The 14,831-nt window shown below is 34.9% G+C and overlaps 1 protein-coding gene across 8 annotated transcripts in view; it reads right to left on the bottom strand.

Annotated features, from left to right (window-relative positions):
- The window catches only part of LOC131079412 (protein TPX2), an 82,850-nt gene that overhangs the window by 49,653 nt on the left and 18,366 nt on the right, over positions 1-14,831 (bottom strand). The gene's annotated exons all lie outside the window — the stretch shown is intronic.

Here is a 14,831-nt window from a genome sequence, read left to right as displayed (position 1 = left end):
GCCATGTGACTGAAATCTTTCATTTATAAATTGTAATTCAAAAAAAAGAGTATGTTAAGCAGGTGGCAACAATAAACTGTGGAACACTTTAGGCTGACAGGTAAAAATGGCACCAAGAATATATAAGTGTAGATCCATGAAAATAATTATTTTACATTTTATGCAAAAGAAAATCATGCTTTACCTCAAGGGTGTTTTTTAATATTTAAAAAAATAAAATCTTCATGTCTTGTACCATAAGTTGAGCATTTGTAGCATAGGAAGCCTCCTCACCGTCAACATATCATCTAGTTATTTCTTATTTCCTAAGGTAGACTTTGACTGAATCAGTAGTAAAGTGCAAGTATTTTCATCTATAATAAGGTATCCTCCCTTTTGTAGAGTTCTGTAAAATTTTATTGCTGTTTCTCTTTTGTATTTTGGAGAAAACTGCATTTCCCAGACCTTTCAAATCACACTAATTATTCATTTTGGGATGGTTGCAAGTATGAAAAAGATAGTGGAGATTCTACAATCCCATTGCTAACAAAATTGATTTTTTCATGCTTACATCACCCTACCTATTATTCTTTCTTGTTGAGCATTCAAAATACCTAATTAGATCAAACATAATAGAACCATTCTGATCTCCATCCACTTGCTTGATGCAATAAATGATAACTTCATTATCATTCTCATTTATATAGATCCATTAAACCATCAATATTGAGAACCCAATGTTAACCACTACGAGCTCAATCCAGGTAGAATTTGCCAAGATTTTGTGCTAACTGACTGCATAAATTAGAGTAAATGTATTGAAAGGATGCACCATAAAATAACCCCACCATAACATCAGCCAACCAACAACAAGATTTTTGTTTGTGAAAAAGGTAGAGCGAATAATTTTTTTTCCATTGCCACATGGACAAGGAATGTGCAAGTGGAAAAATGAAATGAATGCATGAAGGAAAGGATTTGATATTGGGTTTTGTGAAGCCTCATGGACATTCTGGGAAGGAGCTTTTGTTTAGCATTAAAAGGACTAAGTCTAATGAAAGTGTTAGTGAGATGAGGATCAAGGATGGGGAAGTGGTAAGGATAGAATGGAAGGGCCATGGTGGTGGAAGGTGAAAGAAAGCTAAGATGCGGAAATGCTTCTTACTAAAAAGAAGAAAAGGCGTGGAATAATCAAAGGTTACACTAAAATATAAGATTCTAAGCAACTCAATGTATTACTCAATAATCGAAGGTTACATTACAATTGCAATTCTAATCCTTTACAAGAGTATTACAAATCAAAGATCTAGAGTAATTCTAGCAGCATAATAGTACCTAGAAAACTCACTATCAAAACTTTGATGTCAAGCACCCAATAAATAAGAGAATATGTACATGAAACCATTAAGTGGTAATGAGGAGACCACAAGATAAAAGCACCCAAAATGTGGTGCCCAAATCCCTAATTAAGAATCCAATACCCAAATCCCAAGATGAGTCCACAAGGTCACTATCAAAACTTCCATCTCAAACACCCAATAAATAGGAGACAAAATACATTAAACCATCAAATGGTAATTATGAAACCATGAACTAAAGCCACCCAAAATATGCCACTCAAATCCCTAGTTAAAGTTCCAACGCCCAAATTCCAAGATGAGTTCACAGGGTAAAAATAGCATATTCCTTGCACTTACCAAAAGCTTGTCATAATCCATTCACCAACTTGAGCACTCCATTTTGGCTCTATTACCTCCATTTAAAGATGTCTTATGATAGATCATAAGATGCATCATAAGTTGGTCAACAAGTGTAACTCTATCTTACAACTCTTTTATGTGTCATAGTTGTCTTAATATTTTCAATGTGGGAGGCCTAACTTATAAGTTGGTCAACAAGTGTAACTCTATCTTACAAATCTTTTATGTGTCATAGTTGTCTTAATATTTCCAATGTGGGAGGCCTAACTTTTGAAGACCATAACTTTTGATTCAAGAGGCTGTTCAAGTCTTTTTTATTTTATTTAGAGTTCAAAATGATCTATATAGAAAGCATCTTGGAAGTGATGCTAAACAAAAATTATTTTCAAGGCCTAAAACAACCTCTACAACCCAAAATTTGAGTTTTTATGTTCTATAGCCTAAAAATTGCATTTTTTTACATTTTGAACATTAGGAGCAATGTTGAGACAACTTTCCTAACATTCTCCCATTTGTCGCGCACCTTGGAAGAGAAAAGGGAGTATGAACACTATCAACTAATCGCTAAGGGCCAAGAAGCCCATAGATAGCATCATCTGAACTTTTCTATGCTACCTAGCTTTGTCAATGCATCTGCTACATTTTGCAAAGTGTCAACTTTCTCCAACATCACCTTCCTACCCTCTTCCATGTCACAAAAAATGATACCAGACATCAATATGCTCCATCCTTACATAGAAGGTTGGGTTCTTTGCCAAACATATGACAATCTGACTATCACATAGAACTACCATAACTCCTAGAATCAACCCCACTAAACGCAAACATATAAGCCAAATAGACTCCTTACAAGCATGACTAGCTGCCATATACTTTGCTTTTGTAGTAGAAAAAGTGACCACAACCTACTACTTATTCATCCAATCGATTAAACCACCAAACATGGTGAAAACAAATTCAAGAATATAGTCACTATCAACATCCCTAACCCAATTTCAATCCACAAATTCAAGAATAGTCATTAAGAGTAATTCATGAACAGTCGTTGAACGTTACTCTACTATAAAATTATCATGATAATAAATGGAGTACTCAAAGGTACATTGCAAATATCTAAAGACCCTCTTCACTATACCAATGTACTCATCTAGGAGTAGTCATGAATCAAATCAAGACTCCTATAACTTGGGCAATGTCTAGTTTAGTACAAATCATAGCATACATTAAGCTCCCAACTATATTAGCATAAGGTACTCAAGTCATACCCTCCATCCCACTAGGATAAGTCAAACACTGTTCTACCGATAACTTAGTCCCCACCGAATTTGAGTACAAATCATTGCATACATTAAGATCCTCCATCTCACCAGGAGAATTCAAACACTGCTCTACTAATAACTTAGTCCCCACCAACATAGGAATACAGAAAGGTTTGGAAGTTGTCACACTAAATTTTTCTAGCACCAAATTCATACACTTTCTCTAGCCCAACCAAATATTTTGGTTTCTCTTTCTCTTTTAATTTCCATACCCAAGATGAACTTGGCAGCCCCTAAGTTTTTTATCTCAAACTATTATAAAAACTAAGACTTCACTTCACAAATCATGTCCATATTGATAATGAAAAAACATATCATCAACATAGAATATAATAACAAGGAAACAATTATTATCCATCTTTTAGTAGATGTAATGATCCAATTTGGATCTCGTAAATCTAAATCTCAACACAAAGAAATCAAAATTTTGGTACCACATCCTAGGTGATTACTTAAGACCATACATAAAATTATTCAACTTACAAACCAAATTTCCTTTACCATTTTTAACTTAGTGTTTTGGTTGTGTCACATCAACTTCTTCATCCAAATCACCGTGAAGGAAAGTTGCTTTCATGTCCATTTGCTCAACCTCACGGTCAAAACTTGTTGCAATAGACAACAAAAACTAGATGGATGTCAACTTAGCAACTAGAGAGAAAATCTCACTTATAGTCAATTCCCTCGACCTCTGAATATCCCTTTGCAACCAATCTAGCAAAATACTTCTCAATGTTGCCACCACAACTAATCTTCCTTTTTAGCACCCACTTACTACTAACAAGTTCCAAACCATCAAGAAAATCTATGTCCTATGGGTGATTTTTCTTCAATGCAACCATCTCATTCATAGTGGTTCTCCAAAACTAAGAATCATCCATACCCAATGCCTCCTTCATAGTTATAGGCTCATTTATGTTAGTAATCAAAGAAAAAAATACACCTCCAATCAAGATACTCATACCTATCTAGTTGTTGTCTATGCTAAGTGGACCTTCTCGAGAGCTAAGATGGAGGTTGTACCTCCTCTTCAAAAATCTCTAAACTATCTAAGCTCTCCTCTTTAGGTGCATCGTGGGCTTCTAGTTGAATCTTCTCCGCCTTTGGGGTTAGTTGAACCACATTTTTCTTTTCATCCTTCTTTGGCTACAATTTGGTAGGAGAATACATTTTACAAAAGATATTAGTCCACGAGATTCTAAAGCTTGTACCCTTTCAAACCAATGCCATAGCCAATGAGGATACATTTCACAACCTTGTTAATCTTAAACCACTTCTCTCTTGGCACGTGTGCATTGTAACCAAAGACTTGAAGATGTCTTCGTGAAGCCCTTTTCCTAGTCATACCTCCATAGGTGTCTTCTCAAAAGATTTGATGTAGAAGACTTGTTAACTAAGTAACAAGCCATGACAACCACTTCTGCTTGAAATTTTTATTCTATGTTGAATCCACTAAGCATACTCCTAGCCCTCTCCATCATGATCATTCTTTCCGCAACTCCATTTTGTTGAGGAGTGTATGGAGTTGTCTTATATCTCTATCTTGTGATCCTTATAGATATCAATGTTTGTCAAACAAAACTCATCAGCATTATCAGTCTTCAAAATCTTAATCTTCCCACCAATCTGATTCTCCACAAGAGCCTTGAACTCTTTAAAATGAGTAAAGACTTTAGACTTACTTTTTAAGGAAACATAGCCATGTCCCACACTAGTCATCAATGAAAGATACAAAATATGCAAATTTAGAACTTGAAAGAATATTAACAAGACCAAATATATTGTAATAGAGTAAGTCCAAAACTCCAAAATATTTATGAGAACTAAAGTAAAACTAAATGTAATTCTATATTCCATTTACACAATTCTCATAAAAATCAAATTCAAGATAACAACAATTTAGCCCTTCAAAAAGGATTTTAATTTTCAAGAGCCTTAGACCCTCCTCACCTATGTGGCCCATCCTCTTGTGTCATAAAATTTTCTTGGCCGATAGCTTAGTCTCATGACCATCAGAAGTAGATGCAACACTCCTTGTTGGTTCCAATGTTGAAAGTGTACTAGAGGAGAAGAAGATTTATTGTATTGAACCATGCATGCATCCAGCTTAAATAGAGTTCCTATGCACACCCTTATCAAGCATCATAACCCCCCTCACCATCTTGCACCCTCCACTCGAGAAAACAAAAAGCAATATACCATAACAAAATGATTTATGTGGGGAAAAGCCCTACACTCCAAAGTAATTCAATGAATCATTTAGTAATAAAAGGTTACATAACACTTGCAAAGTCTAGGCTTTTACGGGAGTGTTGCCAATTAGAGATCTAGAGTAATTCTAACAACATGACAGTACTTACAAAACACATTATCAAAACCTCCATCTCAAGTGCCTAATAAATAAGAGATGCAATACATGGAACCATCAAATGGTAAATAGGAAACCATGAGCCAAACCACCCAAAATGTGGTACTCAAATCCCTAATTAAAAATTCAACACCCAAATGCCATGATGAGTATGTAGACTAAAAATAGCATATTACTTATCCCTACCATAAATTCATCATAAACCACTCACCAACTTGGGCATTCCATTTTAGATTTATTACAACAAGAGATAAAACTACAATGATAGCAAGAGGTGGAGTGTAATGGCATGAACATTTTAATGAAAATTATTAACAAGATGACACCAATTATATAATTAATTAAAATATAGTCATCATAGAAAAATTTAATTCTATAAAATTATTGTATTTATGTGCACAATTATTTTCATTTAACTATGGTGAATAAAATAAGTATAATGAAATAATTATGTACCTTAGTAAATAAAATTGTAAATAACTAGATGCACTTTAGTAAATAAAATAACAATATGATTAAATATACAGTAAATAATTTATTCTATATTTAGAAAACTCGTGTACATATTATTCATTTAAGCATACAAGTATTAAATAAAATAGCAAATAAAATTTTAGATTTAGGTAGAAATAAAAACAATACCTAAAAGTTTAATCTTTTAAATATATTTTAGGATATACTAAAGTAGATTTTATATAATATTTACTATATGTTTTTCTTTTTAATCAAAACAAAAGAAAAAGAATATTTAGAATAATAAAAGTAGTAGTAATTTGGTAAATAAAATAGTAAATAGCTATGTACTTCAGTAAATACAAATAAAAGTAATATACTTTACAAAAAAAAAGAGTAATATTTTTAAACTATTTTTTGTAGTTAACTATGGAGTAAACTAGCACAGATATCTAAAATAAATCTCTATCTTAAAGATGTTGAGATGCCAATCTTAAGGTTATTTTAGATAGATACACACCTCAAGATTGATATTTCTCAATGTCTTTTAGATAAATTATTTAAGACATCTATAACATTTATCTCCATTCATAGATGCCTTATGACACATTATAAGTTGGTTAACATGTGTAACTCCTTACAAGTGTTAGTTCTTTGAAATATCACAATGATAATAGTTAGAGTACTCAAAAGTACACCCAAAAACCTAAAGACCCTCTTCATTGCAACCCAATGTTCATGGTCAGGATTAACCACGTAATGATGGATCAAGACTCACACTACTTGAGCAATGTCTGGTCTAGGGAAAACCATACACAAATAAGGCTCCCAACTCATGTCCTCAATCTCTACATTTGTAAACTAGAAGTTTAGTTCCAATAGAAATAGGAACACTAATTAGTTTGTTGTCGGCCATGCTAAAACACTACAAACTACAAAATATACTCAACATACTTCCTTTGTCCAACCTGAAGTTTTTCATTAGCCCTATCTTGTCTAATTTTCATCCCAAGGATGTACTTAGCAGCCCCTAAGTCTTCCATTTCAAAATACAAAGAAATATGAAATTTCAAGACTAATTTTCTCTTTATCATTACCAAATACCAACATATAATCAGCATACAAAGCAATAATGATAAAATGATCACCACTCTATATATAATAAACACAATGATCTGACTTAGACCTAATAAACTCTAACTCCAAAACATAAGAATCGAACTTCTGTACCAAGTTTTCAGAGACTATATTGAACTATAGAGGGATTTCTTTAAAAAATAAACCATGTTTTCATTATTGTTTCCAATATATGGCTGTGACATGTAGATCTTCATAGCCATCTACTCAATCTCAAGATCAAAGGCAACAATACAAGCTAAAAAATGTTTACTAGATGTCAAATTTGTAACAAGGGAGAAAATATCATTGAAATCTATTCCCTTAACCTAGGAATAACCATTGGTAACCAACCTTGCTTTATACTTCTTGATACTGCCATTAGAGCCAAACTTCCTTTTAAAATTGATTTGCAACTACAAGACTTTCATCCTTAGCAAATGAGTCGAGTTCCATGTATCATTCTTTGTAAGTGTATCCATCTCCTCATCCATGGTTGATCTCAAATACTCTAAATCATCCATTTACATTGTCTCTTTAACTATTTTAGGCTCATTACCATTGGTCAACAAAGAAAAAATACATTTGAAAATTAGGCAAGCTGTACCTTTATAGTTGTCTCCTTTGTCAAGTGGATGTCCTCAAAATCTAAAGTGGAGGTTATAATTCTTTTGAACTCTTTGATCTCTACTCATCATCAAGTCCATCATGAACCTCTAGTACATTATCTAGTGTAGGCATTTTGGTTTTTGTAGGTAGCTACACAACTGATTTCCAATCCTCCTTTGGTTGATCAACTATAAAAGATCTAATCTCTATGAAAATCATATTTTGACTATACAGAACTTTTTCAATCACATTATTTGAAAGCTTGTACCCTTTCACACTGACACATAGCCAATGAAGATAAAGTTTATAGTCATGTTATCCAATGTTGATCCCTTCTCCTTAAGCACATGAGTGTATGCTTCACAACCAAACACACAAAGATGTTGAAGTGAAGATAAAGTTTATAGTCTTGTTATCCAATATTGATCCCTTCTCCTTGAGCACATGAGTGTATGCTTCACAACCAAACACACAAAGATGTTGAAGTGAAAGATTTTTGCCTTTCCAAACCTCCATAGAAGTTTTTAAAAAAATGTTGATGAAGGAGACCCATTAATCAAGTAACATGTAGTAGCAACTACCTTTTCACAAAAAATGTGTTCCAATCTAGAGGCATTGAGCATAATATTAGCCCTCTCCATCAACATCTTTGGCATACATTTTGCAATTCAATTCTCCTAAATGGTATATAGAGTTGTCTTATGCATTTCAGTTGTTCTCCTTACAAAATTTGTCAACCTATACAAAACACTATTCACCATCATTATCAGTTCTCAAAACCTGGATAATTTTAAAAGAGAGCCTTAACTCCCTAAATTAACTAAAAAATTCAGATTTACTTCTGCAAAAAATATACCCATGTCATCCTAGAAAAATCATCAATAAATGATACATGATACAAAGATTTTGACAAGGAATATTAATGAGACCAAATACATCAAAATGAGTGAGATCCAACAACCAAAAATATTTATGATAACTAGAATACATCTAAACATGATTTTGATTTCTAAAAAAATAATGTTTGCTAAAAATCAAACTTGAGAACAATTAACAAGCCCTTCTTCAAAATATTTATTTTTCAAGATCCATATACCTTTCCACCAATATGGCCCATGCACTAGTGTCATAACAGAGTATTCTCAGCAAGTAACTTTCTCTCTAAGGTCAAAGGAAGCTTAGGTACCCAAAATGCATGGTGGTCAAAGCTAGATACAACAAATCTCTTTTCCTTAAGATGCAATAATTGAGGTGTAGACTCTATAGATATCTTCACTACATGAACTAAACAACTATTGCATTATATGTAAGTGCATGCATCAAGACAAAAGAGAGTACCAACTCAAACACCCTTTGCAAGCATCACAGCCCCTCAAACTATCTCACTAGCTATGTTGTTGAAAACCACCTACACACGGCCATCACTCATTTTACTTATAGACAATAGGTTTCATGCAAAAACAAGGATGTAGGACTCAAGTAATCCCTTTGATCCTCCCATCGGAGAATCGAATTTTAACTCTCTCATGGCCAACACTGTTGAGATATGAGTTGTCACCAAGGTGCCCACCATACTTCTCATAATTTGAAAACCAAAATTTGGTAGGAAGTCATGTGGAAAGTAGATTTGAAGTCAATCCTCATTGCATGCATTGTCCAGGCCACGAAAAAGGCATATCCTACATCCTCTTGAGAAGATTTATTAGAATCATTAGATTTAACCTTTTTCTTCTTTTCTCCTTGTAGTCTCTTCTAAAGTTGTTCGTCTTGCCACAAGTCCAACATTTTGCCATAGACTTTCCCATAAGACTTAGATCTCCACTTGTCCTTCTTGTCCTTTTTCTTACCCTTTCTTTTGACTGTCCACTAACAACCAAGCTTCTTTGGTGGATTTGGTAGCTTTCTTGACATGCCTCACCACAAATTACAGATCGTTGCACACAAGATTCTAGCATAGGCAACTACATTTTACTAAAGGTAGCAATGATTCCTAAAGTAAAATTATTTAATTAAAATTAAATTTAGATCTTTTTTATGTCAGCAATTATTGATGTGGGGTCGTAACTCTTCCAAGGGCAGCGATGGTGAAAGGTGGTGACTCACCACCAATAAGGTATAAAGGATAGAGCATTCTATGAGAAGGGGACGTGAAGAAAGGAAGAAAATAATCAATCAATCAATTTGGAAATAAAGTATTATTCTCAAAAGGCATCAATAAAGGGTGGTGACTCAGTTCTTGTGAAGGGTGGCGACTCCTTCAAGAAATGGATATAAAGGGAAAATCAGTTCATCAAGGAACCAAGCAATCAATCAATCAGCAAAGATCAATCAAGCAATCAGCAAGCAATGAATGAGCCAATCAAGTAATCAATCTTATATTTGAGGAAGTGACTTGCAAATGAGGTCAAAATCCCTCCAAATTTCATAAGAGATTTAAGGACAAAAGCCCTTAAATACTCTTGGCAAGTTAAGGATGAAAATCCTTAATCTTGTCACTGCTGAGTTAGGGACGAAAATCTCCGATTCACCAGATTTGAAAGTATTTCCAAAGAATTCAAGATAAGTTTTATTCTTAGAATTATTCATAGAATTATAAAGTTGAATATTATAATAAAATTTCATCAATTTAGATAAAGTTATATTTAAAAACATAATGCCATTCTCATTTTAAGTTGGAATTCTTGTTTTAGGACAAAAATCAGGAATGTTCTAGAAAGGGACATTACATTCCACCTTATCTTCAAGAGACGAGTAGCCATGATCTCATTGAGCTCAAGTTTTGTAGTAGTGCTTCCAACAATCATTACCAAGTTGTCCCACGAGTCTAGCAAAGAACACGTAAGGGTTACACATTGATCTTCCTACTCTATCCTAACACCCACTAGGTGTATCTCGCTCATGATCATGTTGAAACTTGAATACATTCAAGTTCTCGACGACAAACTCACTATCACCCATCCTCAAAGTATACATCTTTCACAAAAAAATCTTCTTAACCAAGTTTTAGCTTTGTACAATCTCTCAAGCTTCTTCCAAAGGCCCTTTGTGGTGTGTTCTTCACAAACACAACACTAAACAACACAACACTAGACAATATCTTGATGGAATTTCAGGAAGATCCTTTCCACATTATGCATCCCATAGATCTCAATCTATGAGAAAATCCTCCATCTTGAGTTTCAACAGCTTGAATTTAGTGTCGTTGAATCTTTCCATCTCTAGTCTAGATGTGCTTTCCATCTTCCTTGACACAAGATCCCCTCTACCCACACTCCCATTTAAAACAAGATTAGTCCAAAATACTTGTTCCTACAACCAAGGACCCATGTTTTTAAGCTCTAATAACAAACAAAAGAAAGATAAGATGTAGAAATGCTTCTTATGCTAATCCATGAGAGAAGAATGTCAAAAATATGATCTAAACAATTTTCAACAAAGAAATTAACACAAACTATACAACCATAACATGATGATATTGTTGGCATTTGATGTTCCGATGATGCTCCGGTGAAGATTGGTAGTCTTTGATGATTGCAGATAATTAGGAGTTGTAATTGACGGCAACTCAGCCCATTGATTCGATTTGATAATCTGGAATATGTCTTCTATGATCAGTTTACCCAGTGAAGCTCAATGTACAGGTTTGAGAGCACTTTTCAGTTTCAGTGAAGCCGATTTTGGTTTTTGTGATCAGGGTTGATTGGTTAAGTATCAAAAGCCTGTTATCATGCAAATCTACCCTCTGGTATTGATTTTGTCACTTGTTTGAAGATCAGGTATCCGGTTGAACAGCAAAGCAGAGTATTCTTCATATTTGAAAGTCTGCCCTACTAAGTGTGTGGCACAAGCAAACTATAGTTTGCCCAAGAAGTTTGGAGGTTGAAGTGGCATGAGACTGGTAAAATCCACCAAGATAAAGCAAGATTGTCAAGGCACATTTCAAGTCCGCCTAGGCATATGTAAAGGTTGGCAAACACTCTTCCAAGTCCGCCAAGACAAGGAGAGAATTAAAGAAAGCAAGGATGGCACATAGTCTTCCAACTCCGCCCTAGGAAAGCTAAACAAAGTTGGCAAAACTCCTTCCAACTCCGCCTTGTCCAACAAACTTCAAAGTCCGCCCTTGGCTGGACATGACCAAAGTCCGCCTAGGTTGAGTAATACAAGCAAAGCAAGTTTGGAAGAAAGGCATCCAAGTTCACCACAAGGAGGATAAAAGGCAAATAAAACAAAAGATGTCCAAGCCTATTCAAAGTCCGCCCTACATTGAACAAGTAGGGCAAACACAAAGCAAAGTAATATCCAAAGGCATGTAAAATTCGCCAAGTTAAAGAGAATGTCTAACACTTTTCAAAGTCCACCTTGTCAAAGGTAAGACCAAGTCCGCCTAGGCATGGTGGAATAAAACAAGAACAAATTGGCTAAAACATGACGTCCGCCTAGGCATGGTGGAATAAAACAAGAACAAATTGGCTAAAACATGAAGTTCGCCTAGGCCATGGAGAAGAAAAGAAAGGTTCACCAAAGCAAAAAGATCAAGAAGACATGAAAATTTGCCTAGAAGAAAATAAAATTTGGCCAAAATGAATTGTCCAAACACTTCGGAAGTTCAATCAAACACAAGTTGGCTAGATGCCTAAGCCAAACATGAAAATTCGCCCAAAATTTGAAGATCAAACATGAAGATCAACTTGCCATGGTGAAAGATAAAAAATGGCTAGAGAAAAATAATTTTGACAAAAAAATTGAACACGAAATCAAGGGTCCATCAACGAACAAGTTGGAAAATTAAATTTGACACATGAATATTTTTAATATTTTCCAACACTTAGAATTCTATATATTCTCAACCAATCACTTTCAAATTCATTATTTAGGTTGAGAATTTGGAGAACAATTGAGAAGGAGTTTTCTCTCAGATTTTGTGGAAAATTGATTTTCAAGAGGAATTTTTCAAAGAATCAAAATTTTCTAAGTGTTGAGACTCAAGAAATTAAGTGCTTTTTCTGATTTTAAGACAGATTTTCAGAATTGAAGGTGAATTTTAGTCACGAAAAGTAATTTCAGAGTCCAAAATATGAAATTCACTGAATTCTTCTATTATCCTGTTTTATTTCTCATCAAATTTAGACCAAATTCTTCACTTTCAGTCTGCTTTTTCACAGAAATTTAACCTTTTAATAGGCTGAAAGTGAAATTTTCAGATAAAGGGTTTGAAAATCAGAATTAAAATCTGAAAATAATATTAAATTTTCATTTATTAAACAGGTTGATGACCACCAAAGGAGCACCTTCCAGAAAAGCACCAATGAAGTTTGCCAGTAAAGGAGCTCAACAAGAATCCAGGATCTAATCTAAATGGAAGAATATCATAGACACTGACCTTGGACATGTGGATTTAGAAGAATTCAAAAAGAGAATGTACGGGCATGATGGACACCTATCGATACCTATTGCCTGCTGGATGATGAGAAATGGCATCGTCCAAGCAGCTGGATTTCCTCTGGTTAAACAATGTGCTGAGTTGATAGCTGAATGTGCCAAACACTACAATACACAATCAAGAGAGATCATTGCACCTGATGGGAGGGTTTTAGCTAATCTTTCAGAGTTGTCTATTCAAGAAATGTTTGGAATTCCCAACTACAATAAAACCTCCTACAAGACCAAAGAAGATACCCAAAAGATTTATGATGCCCAGTCTGAACTCTGTGCGGCAAATGTTAACAAATCATAGTTGGAAAAGAAACGACCCCAAGGGAAAGTACCAAAGGTCTTGCTACGTACTTCAAGGAAGAATATGGTGACATTATCTTATTGCTGAATAGATGTACTACTTCATAGATGAAATTACCTCGGGAGTCCGGATGTTCAATCGGTCCCACATAATCAGCAACAACCTTCACAAACAATTGATAAATTTGGAGAGGACAAAGTCATTCTACATGAGCTCCTACATTATCTACCTGTTGGCTAGTACTTATAGATATTTCGGACTGATCTGTAGAGGCGTGGTTGGTAATGGCGAAGGTGAATTTAAATCTTATGATTGTTACCCACAGCTGCAGCTTAAGGAGAAGAGCTATTGAGCACATGATGCATTCCTAATGTACGAGGAACTCATCAGAGACTATCTCCTGAATCCAAAAGTTTAGTTACCAAGTATGGATCCTGGTTCATCCAGTTTCCAAAATTCACCTTCATAAGAGTCCAAGGTTTTGACAGTCATCCTTATCGACTTCCAATCTACCCAACCAACAGGCTAGAAATGCAGTGGTATCCCTTTACCTTCTACTAATCTAGAGCTAATTTCGAACCTCTCGGCAATATTGGATCAGTGAATGGAGAAATATTCAAACATAGAAGATTTTTGGGCAAATGTTGCAAATGAGTTTGACATCAGGAAAAGATTATGTTCCAGATTGCCAATAAGCTTGATCAGAACGAATGAGCCTTTTCTTGTGCCTAATCAGCTAGAAGATAATGCAAACTATATTCAACTTGGCTTTGATGAGCATACACCTCTTCCACCTATCAAATGGTCAAAGCCAAAGCACGTAGACTTGACCACTTTGATGCAGCCAGTTATAAAATATTCCAGGTGGTGGGTTGATCAATAGTGTCATAGATTAAAACAAGGAAATATAATCTTAACTTATGACCTGATGGGTGAAGCAAAAGGATATTCTTCAAATGAATAAGCAAATCAAAGTGCCAAATCAATTGAAGGTGCTCAAAAGAAGGGGAAGGAAGTTGTGAATGAAGGACCAGCTCAGAAGAAGCAAAAGATAGAACCATCTCGTTCTATCGCATCTGCAAACATAGATATATTGGCCATTGATCAGTCGTTGGCAGAGATGGAAATTCCCTCCCCAGTCCATGAGGAGAATGTAGAATCAGTCCATCAAGAATATGAACAACCACCGTCTCCTACTAGCACAAAGATCCTAGAGTCAGACAATGAAATAGATGTTGAGGAAGGTGAATTTCAAGAGGGAATGATTTCCGCCCTTAGGGATATCATGTGTGAAAAGGGCAATCAAGAAGTGGAAGGCATTGAGCAGCCCACTGTTACTGATTGGCTGAAGGAAAGGTTGAAAATAAACACACAAGTAGTAGAAGAACAAGAAGAAGATGACATGGTTGATTTCTTAGCCAAGTTAAAGCAAACTACAGTAAAGAAGCCAGCCAGAAGGTTTTCCACCATCCAAAGAGATGAAATAGGATGCAAGACAGTACAAATTGCAGTGCCAAAGGTAGACAAGGCAAAGGGAGATATTGGTCCCTATG

This window comes from Cryptomeria japonica, chromosome 6, assembly GCF_030272615.1.
Source record: "Cryptomeria japonica chromosome 6, Sugi_1.0, whole genome shotgun sequence".
NCBI classification, from domain to species: domain Eukaryota; kingdom Viridiplantae; phylum Streptophyta; class Pinopsida; order Cupressales; family Cupressaceae; genus Cryptomeria; species Cryptomeria japonica.
This window is presented reverse-complemented; position numbering and strand designations above follow the sequence as displayed.